Source organism: Pseudopipra pipra, unplaced genomic scaffold (genome assembly GCF_036250125.1).
Source record: "Pseudopipra pipra isolate bDixPip1 unplaced genomic scaffold, bDixPip1.hap1 HAP1_SCAFFOLD_202, whole genome shotgun sequence".
NCBI classification, from domain to species: domain Eukaryota; kingdom Metazoa; phylum Chordata; class Aves; order Passeriformes; family Pipridae; genus Pseudopipra; species Pseudopipra pipra.
In genome coordinates this window covers 31,481-39,225 of record NW_026990681.1, presented here as the reverse complement: position 1 = coordinate 39,225, position 7,745 = coordinate 31,481, and the positions used below count along the sequence as shown (strand labels likewise).

The window sequence follows — 7,745 nt, the reverse complement described above, 5'->3', positions numbered from 1 at the left end:
ACGCCCAAAACTGCATACGGATGAAGATTCCTCCCACACCAAAGATGCCAGCACAGAAAGCTCTTTCTGACGATGGAGTGCCCAGAATGACACACCAACTGCACCACAAAGCCAGAGCTTCCAGGCTTTCTTTCCTGCCGATAAGGGCAATCATTTCCTGTTTTCAGCCCTGCCTCCCAACTGCCACACCGACTCCTAAAATTGCATGTAAAACAGACTCCTCCCACACCAAAGATGATAGCACAGAAATCTCTTGCTGCTCATGGACTCCCTAGGCTGACAAATCAACTCCACCACAAAGCCAAAGCTTGCTGGCTTTCTTTCCTGGCGATAAGGGCTGGCATTTCCTCTTTTCAGACCGGTGTCCCTACTGCCAGATCGACCTGTGCAGGCTCCGAGCATTTTTCAGCCTTCCTTCGCAGGGCATTCTCACCCTCTGAAAAGCTGAAAGGCTTTAACATCTGGATACGCGCCTGCAGCTGTGCAAATTAATGTAGTTTCTTTTAGGAAATGAAGGGGAAGTTTTCCTGTTGTGAACCTAAATACCGAGTCTACTCTGCTTTTTCAATCAGGTGACGAAGCTTATGGAAAAAAAGACCAAAGGCCTCAAGGTGAGTACATTCTACCGAGTTCTGCTTCTCTGGGATCAGTTTGGGAAAATCACGTGAAATTCTAAAAAAGCTTCTCTCCGTGTTTTCTAGTTGTTTTTTCAGCCTTGGTGTAAGTTTCATGTAGAAAAGGGCATAGAATTATTAGAACAGACAAACTAGACTTTCTCGGGAGAGATGGAAGAAAAGTCTGCTGATTGCAGTTCTGCTTTTCTTGTCTTCCCTTCGACTGTCATTTTCTCTCCCCTGCTGTTCAAATAGGCAGCAATTAATTGCTCTGCTGAAGAGTTTGCTGTACTAAGTGTCTGTCAAATTGATGCCTTCAACTCAAGATAGCACCTGCTCCTTAGTTACAAAAAGTTCCTCACAGGAAATTTTCAGGCGTGCCCATAAATCTCCTCGCTGTTTGTTTGGGAGAACAGGGTTTTCTCGTCTGTAACAGAATAGTTGTGGCATTTGCTATTGAATGCTGGTGGCAGTCTAGTCAGAAGAGGACCCCGTGCTTCACTAATTTTCCCTTTTTGTTGTTGGGGGTGACTTCTTCCCAGGGATGTTATTCTTGACCCCCCCGGGGCAAACGGAGGTGTCAGCGTCAGGAGCCATCCTAACTGAGGCCCTGGTAGGTAAGTGCTTTTTGTGTGACTGGACGGTGAAGCTGTCTGTGGGAATGACCTGGCTATTGCTCAGTGTAGTCCTAATTAAGGTGTCTTTTACTCCGTGTTCCCAGGCTGCCTCTTTTCCTTCGGTCGCTGTGGACACTGTGCCGGACGCCTCTGGCAGGACTAACCCTGGGGCTTTTATGTCCAGCGTGCTGTGCTGTGTGCCTGCAGGTCAGAAAAGCTGGGAGTGCAGTCCCTCTGCTTTGGTTGCGGTGTCTCTTTGGGAGTTCTTTCGGAGGACAATGAGAGAGCGATTTGGTTTGAAGGGGACCTTTAAAGGGCACCCTGTCTTCCGTAGGCAGGGGCACCTTCCACTCTCATCCCCGGCTGGATGCTGCAAGTCCCATCCAGCCTGGCCTGGAACACTTGCAGGGATCCAGGGGCAGCCTCGGCTTCCCTGTGCGGTGTGCTCTAATAGCTCTCCACTGGCATCACGAAAAATGTTGTCAGCACCTTTTGTGCGACGATGGTAAGCGGGACCCGGGTGAAAATTGCCTTCTCTGAGGTGCAGAGGGAAATAATTCTCCTTTGAAGTCAAATGTATTGGGTTTTGCACGAGTCTCGTCTGCCTTCTGTTTGAATTGCTTTCTCTTCTCGGCAGTTATTTTAAATTAAACTTTTATTTTGTGTCTCCCCCTTCAGCATCCTGTACAAGACAAAGCTACCTTTCTTTCCTCGTGGGAATGGACCGGCCGGGCTTTGGCAATCTGGCCCCTCGAAAGACTAAAGTGACCTCTTCCAGCAGGGGAAGACTGAAGCAAGGGGTGCCAGGAAGAACTGGAGTCTCTGGAGAATGAAAGCTGGAAGCGTGCCCCCGAAAATCCCCAGCCCCGGGTGGTCAGTGGTCTGACTTGCACGGACCGGTGGCCTTGGCCAGGAGCGGTCCTGTGGGAAGCGCCTTTGCCCAGGCTGTAATTTTAATTTCCCTTGGATGCTTGGCAAAGCCCCTCTGGGGGAGCCCCGGTGCCTGGCAGGAGCAGAGCGGGCTTCCAGGGAGGCATTCACCCGGTCAGCGTCAGGAACCATCCTAACTGAGGCCTCAGTGAGTGCTTTTTGTATGACTGGACAGTGAAGCTGTCTGTGTGAATGACCTGGCTATTGCTCAGTGTACTCCTAATTAAAGTGTCTTTTACTCCGTGTTCCCAGGCTCCCTCTTTCCCTTCGGTCGCCGTGGGTGTGCCGGACGCCTCTGGCAGGACTAACCCCAGGGCTTTTATGTCCAACGTGCTGTATGCCTGCAGGTAAGAAAAGCTGGGAGTGCGGTCCCTCTGCTTTGATTACTGTGTCTCTTTGGTAGTGATTTTGGAGGGGAATCCCAGAGCGATTTGGTTTGAAGGGGACCTTCAAAGGCCACCCTGTCTTCCGTGGGCAGGGACACCTTCCCCTCTCATCCCCGGTTGCTCCAAGTCCCGTCCAGCCTGGCCTGGAACACTTGCAGGGATGGGGCAGGCTCAGCTTCCCTGTGCAGTGTGCTCTAATAGCTCTCCACTGGCATCCTGAAAAATGTTGTCAGCGTGTTTTGTTGGACAACGGTAAGCAGGACCTGGGTGAAAAGGACATTCTCTGAGGTGCTGGGAGAAGGAGGACTCGTGCGGGCACCTCCAGAGACAGCGGGAACGGGAGCGTGCTGCGGAGAAGGAAAATTCCAGGGGGTGGGTGCTGAGAAATTTGTCCTTCCCTCGCCCTGTGCTCTGCACTTAGCAATGGGTCAAGTGCAGAAGTTTCCTGGGGACCCTGGAAAATGATGCCGGGTCTGCTAAGAAAAGTGGGGCCAAAAGAGCAGGACCTGGGTCTGCGAGCGTGGGAGAAACAAGGGACGGGTCATCCTCTGCCTCCGGGAGGGAGGGCAGCAGGAAAGGCCACGGACTAAAGCACTGAAGTGCCGTTCCCCAGGGAGCCCCTGCCCAGCACTGAACTTGCTTCTGGCACTTGCTGTCCCTTTCCCAGCGGAGCCGAAGCGTCGGGTGCGGGTGCTGGGGGGATGGAGCTGCCAAGGACAAACTGGGAGGGTGTTTGCGAGGGAAGGGGGGAGAAGGAGCTCTTGACGTGCTTTTTTTACTTCTTCATCCCACAGAATTGCCACGAGAGGAAATACTTCAGAGGGGCTTCCCTCCAGATAAGCCCTGAACGTGCCAGGAGGTTTCAGCCGGGAGGAAAGGAGCTGTGGAAGAAAAGCAGCCTAAAAATAGCCAGCGGGGATCGTCAGGTTTTCCAGGCAAGAAGAACAAGGAGAGAGATGAGGGAATCGGGTTCCAATTCCTAATGATTTGGTGGGTGCAGGAATGATTTGTGTGTGTTTTCCAGTCCCTTTTGATTCCTGAGATGATTTTAAAATGATGGCTTTAGCAATCAACTAAATCGGAGATGTTGTTTTTGAGAGGAAATGGTGCCAAATAAATGCAGAGTTTTGGGTCAGTTTTTGGGATGATTTGGGTCAGGTTTTGGGGTCAGTTTGGGGTCACTGTTTGGGGTGATTTGGGTCAGTTTTGGGTCAGCTTTTGGGATGATTTGGGTCAGGTTTTGGGGTCAGTTTTGGGTCAGCTTTTGGGGTGATTTGGGTCGGTTTTGGGTCAATTTTTGGGGAGCACTGGGTGTTACTGGGGGTTGTTGAGGAGCACTGGGTGTTACTGGGGTGCACTGGGGAGCACTGGGTGTTACTGAGAGTTGTTGGGGAGCACTGGGAGGGAAGATGAAAAATAAAGAGAATAAAAAAGAAACGAAATAAAAAAAGGAAATATAAAAACCAAAAGAAAATTAAAAAAAAAAAGGCAAAAAACCTAAAAAGGAAATAAAATGAAAATGAAATAAAAAAGAGAAAAAAAAAAAAAAAAAAAAGAAACCCCTTCTTGGGCACCCCGTTTCCTCTCCTCCCGGCCCCCGAACCGTAAATTGCGGGGTCATCACCCCTAAAATGGCGGACTTCCGGGACGGGGTCTTGGAGGACTTCCGGTCGCTCTCTACTTCTGGTGACCGAGTTTACCCAAATTAGCGTCCCTCCTCGCTAATTTCTGCGCCTTCACCCCAAAAAATCTTCATGTTATTCCCCCCACACACCCCGGGAGAGACGGGAGGCCGCGAGTCCCGCCCTGCCGCCGGAACCGGCCCTTAACTCGAGCAGGGAGCGCTGCACCGGCACGAGAGCCACTGCGCATGCGTCGCCGGCCCCTCTCCTGGCTGCCCTTACTTACCACGTGATTGCCAGCGTCTTGCCAACGACTGCGCATGCGCCGGCCTCGCCGCCTTGGCTTCCCCCTCACCCCGCCGCCCGACCGCCCGGCTTCGCTTTCTTACTGCGGCTCCCCCTCCACTTTTTCGGCTCCCTGGGGTTCCCCCACCCACATTTTGGGGTCCCCGTCCCACATTTTAGGGGTGATGAACACTCACCTAATAATGGTGCAGGCCTCATCATCACAGTGACCTCATAAAGGACAGACATGTCATAATGGTACAGGCCTCCTCATACCACTGACCTCATAAAGCCCAGACATGTCATAATGGTGCAAGTATCATCATCACACTGACCTCATAAAGCCCAGATATGTCATAATGGTGCAGGCCTCATCATGGCACGGACCTCATAAAGCCAACACATGTCCTAATGGTGCAGGTCTCATCATCACACTGACCTCATAAAGCTCAGACATGTAAGAATGATGCAGGCCTCATCATGGCACTGACCTCAAAAAACCCAGACATGTCATAATGGTGCAGGCCTCATAATCACACTCACCTCATAAAGCCCAGACACCTCATAATTGTGCAGGTCTCATCATCACACTGACCTCAAAAAGCCCAGACACTGTGGGAACCCAAACCCAGCTTTCAGCAAAGGAAAACAAGGGCTGACAAAAACCTCATGATCTGAAGGAGCTGGACCCTTCTCACAAGACCTGTTAAAGTTCTACCTCATGGATCAAGCCTGGCTCCAGCAGAAATCAGAAAGGACTTTTGAGATGATTGTATCAAACCATGTCTAAACCCCTGTAATCCCTCTGTCCCCCATGTAATCCTACTAGAAGAAAAATTAACTATTTGGAAATTGCAGTAAAAATTTGTGTAACTCCCCAATTAACATAGGTTATCCCCTTCATTAACATACAGCCCCAGATGCCTTTAAAATAGTGTTCTCGTGTTCAATAAACTATTCCAGTTTCCCCATACTGGGATCGTGTCTAGTTTTTATTTTTCAGACCGCCACTAATGTCGCCACAACCGTGGGGCTGAGAACCTTCTAACATTTAGAAGATTCGTCAGCCATCGGCTGGCTGGACCAAGGGAAGCAGCACTCCTTGTGTTTCGGTGGTGTGTGCGTAGTCAGAACTGAAAGAAGACGGAAGACGTGCACGGAAACTTGTCCTCAGCAGGCGGGAACTGCTGAGTGAGCTGACTACGAACTCCGGATTGGGTAATTATTTTAAAGACTTTGTAACGATAAGTAGGGTACAATGGGGACTCAAATATCTTCTGAACAAAACCACATTTATTCAAATTTAAAACGCGAGCTTAAGCAGCATAGCGCGAAAATTGACGAACAGCCCTTGCAGAACCTCTTGCTGCGGGCCCAGCGTCACATGTCAGAACTGAACGTTACCGACCTTCTTGATACGTGCTTGCGGGACTCGGCAACCGCCCGAAAAAACCTCAGCAGTCGCTGCCCGGGACGAGCCCCAGCCCCTGAGCGGAGCGCACAAGCACACTGCAGCCCGACACACGCTGCCCGGAGAGAGCCGTGTGAGACAGAACCATGGCCACCGCCGCTGCAGCCACCCTGTGCAGGGTCAGGGTGGGAGCCAGCGCCAGCGAACTGCCGCGCTGCCTCGGCGAGTTCCTGTATCGCCGCTCGCTACCGCACTCAGCAGCAGCAGCCAAGCAGCGGCCAGAGGCGCGAGGTCAACACCCAGGAGCAGGTCCCTGAGGAAGGGCCACCACCTCCGGCGCCCCAGCAAACAACGAGATGGAGAGACCCGTGCCGGAGGAAGCAGCAGCGGGACCCGAGCGGGAACCACTCAGAAGGCAGGAAGGACCCGGAACCCGGAACCGAAAGAGGCACCGGGAAAAACAAACACAAGCAGCGCACGAGGTATGCAAAAACCGGGGCTATGGAGCGTGAGCGGAGGAGAGGATCCCACAGAATCCCTGGGGGGCTCCGGGAAAGGTCCGAGGGAGGAAAGAGCCCAAGCGGGACCGTCGGCGAAGGAGGGAGCGAGCGGAAGCCCAGCGGCAACAGCACGAGACAAACCCAGGAACAGAGGGACCCCGGAGACAAAGGGAGTGGGGCAGACACAAAGCTGCCGACTTCAGCAGTAGTCAAAGCAGCAGAAACCCCCTTCCTTGTTTTTTTTCCTTTTTCTTTGCAGCCTGAACTAAGAACTGGTCTTTTTTTTGGAAACCCTTTTGTTTATTAACCTAACTGTTTCAGTTTCACAGTGTGAGTAAGGCGAACAAAACGCTACCAATGGAGAGATTGTCCCCCTGCACAAAAACAAACAAACAAACAAACAAACAAAAAAAAAAAAAGGGGGAAAAGCGAGGGAAGCAAAGACCCCTTTGCTGAATGAAGATACCCTTCCATAACTAATAGCCAAATTGTTTTTGAATGTATGCATAGCTGTATTTTTGAAAATTTTAAAGTTTTCACAATAACAATTTTCCTTAAGTCCAAAAGCCAAATTAACACAGAAAGACATATGTTTGCCTTAAAAATAGAAGAAGTATATATTTTATCCTTGAACTATAGGAATGTTTATATGTATTTGAAATTTAAATTGAACATGAAGTAAAATATGCTTATGTTTTTACAGGTTATACTATCATAAAAAACAGAAAACATATATTACTAATCTAAGGGTGAGAAAGAAAAAACGCCAATTTCTCAGTTCATAACCAAAAGACACTGTAAAATGAAACCCAAAGGTATGTTTGTATGATGTTTGTTCGATGGCCATCGAGTATGAATGTGTGAATGTATGCATGCGTGCGAAAATACAATAATTAATATGTTCCGATTTATACACAAATGCACATTACCTCACATATGCACAAACACCCTTAGATGAAGAAAACATATCACCCTGAGTTGAATAGACTTTCATTTACAGAGATGTTTTAAGTTAAATAAAAGTTTTCAAAAACAAACACTAAAAAACACTTTCAGGTAAAAGTCAGGAGCACATGAACCCTGAAGTCATCAAGTTATTAAGCTTGGTTCAAAATCAATCGCTTATAAGTCAATAGAATATTTAGAGAATAGCTTAAATAAGATTTTATAAGAGTAATTTCTAATAAGAAATAATAGAAATAAGTTAAGTTGTTTAAACAGGTTTTATATTAATCCAGAGTTATTTAGTTTAGCATTGTTGGGAATTTTTCCTTCTTGCATTTTGTTCCTTGTTTACTTTTCTATATCCAAAAGTGTCTAATAGTCTTTCTGGTTGGTTTAATGTTCTTAATGTTAGTGCTAAGTCTAAGAAAATAATTT

At 48.8% G+C, this 7,745-nt stretch overlaps 1 long non-coding RNA gene across 3 annotated transcripts; it reads left to right on the top strand.

Annotated features, from left to right (window-relative positions):
- The first annotated feature begins 386 nt into the window (after positions 1-386).
- Positions 387-3,682, top strand: LOC135408152 (uncharacterized). Of its 3 annotated transcripts, XR_010427287.1 has the most exons (4): positions 387-611; positions 1,157-1,231; positions 1,336-1,438; positions 3,342-3,682. It is a non-coding gene; the product is annotated as an uncharacterized LOC135408152 (long non-coding RNA). The 3 variants fall into 3 exon arrangements; XR_010427286.1 differs by lacking the exon at positions 387-611 and having other exon boundaries at positions 656-1,227; XR_010427285.1 differs by lacking the exon at positions 387-611 and having other exon boundaries at positions 656-1,231.
- The last annotated feature ends 4,063 nt before the right edge of the window (positions 3,683-7,745 follow it).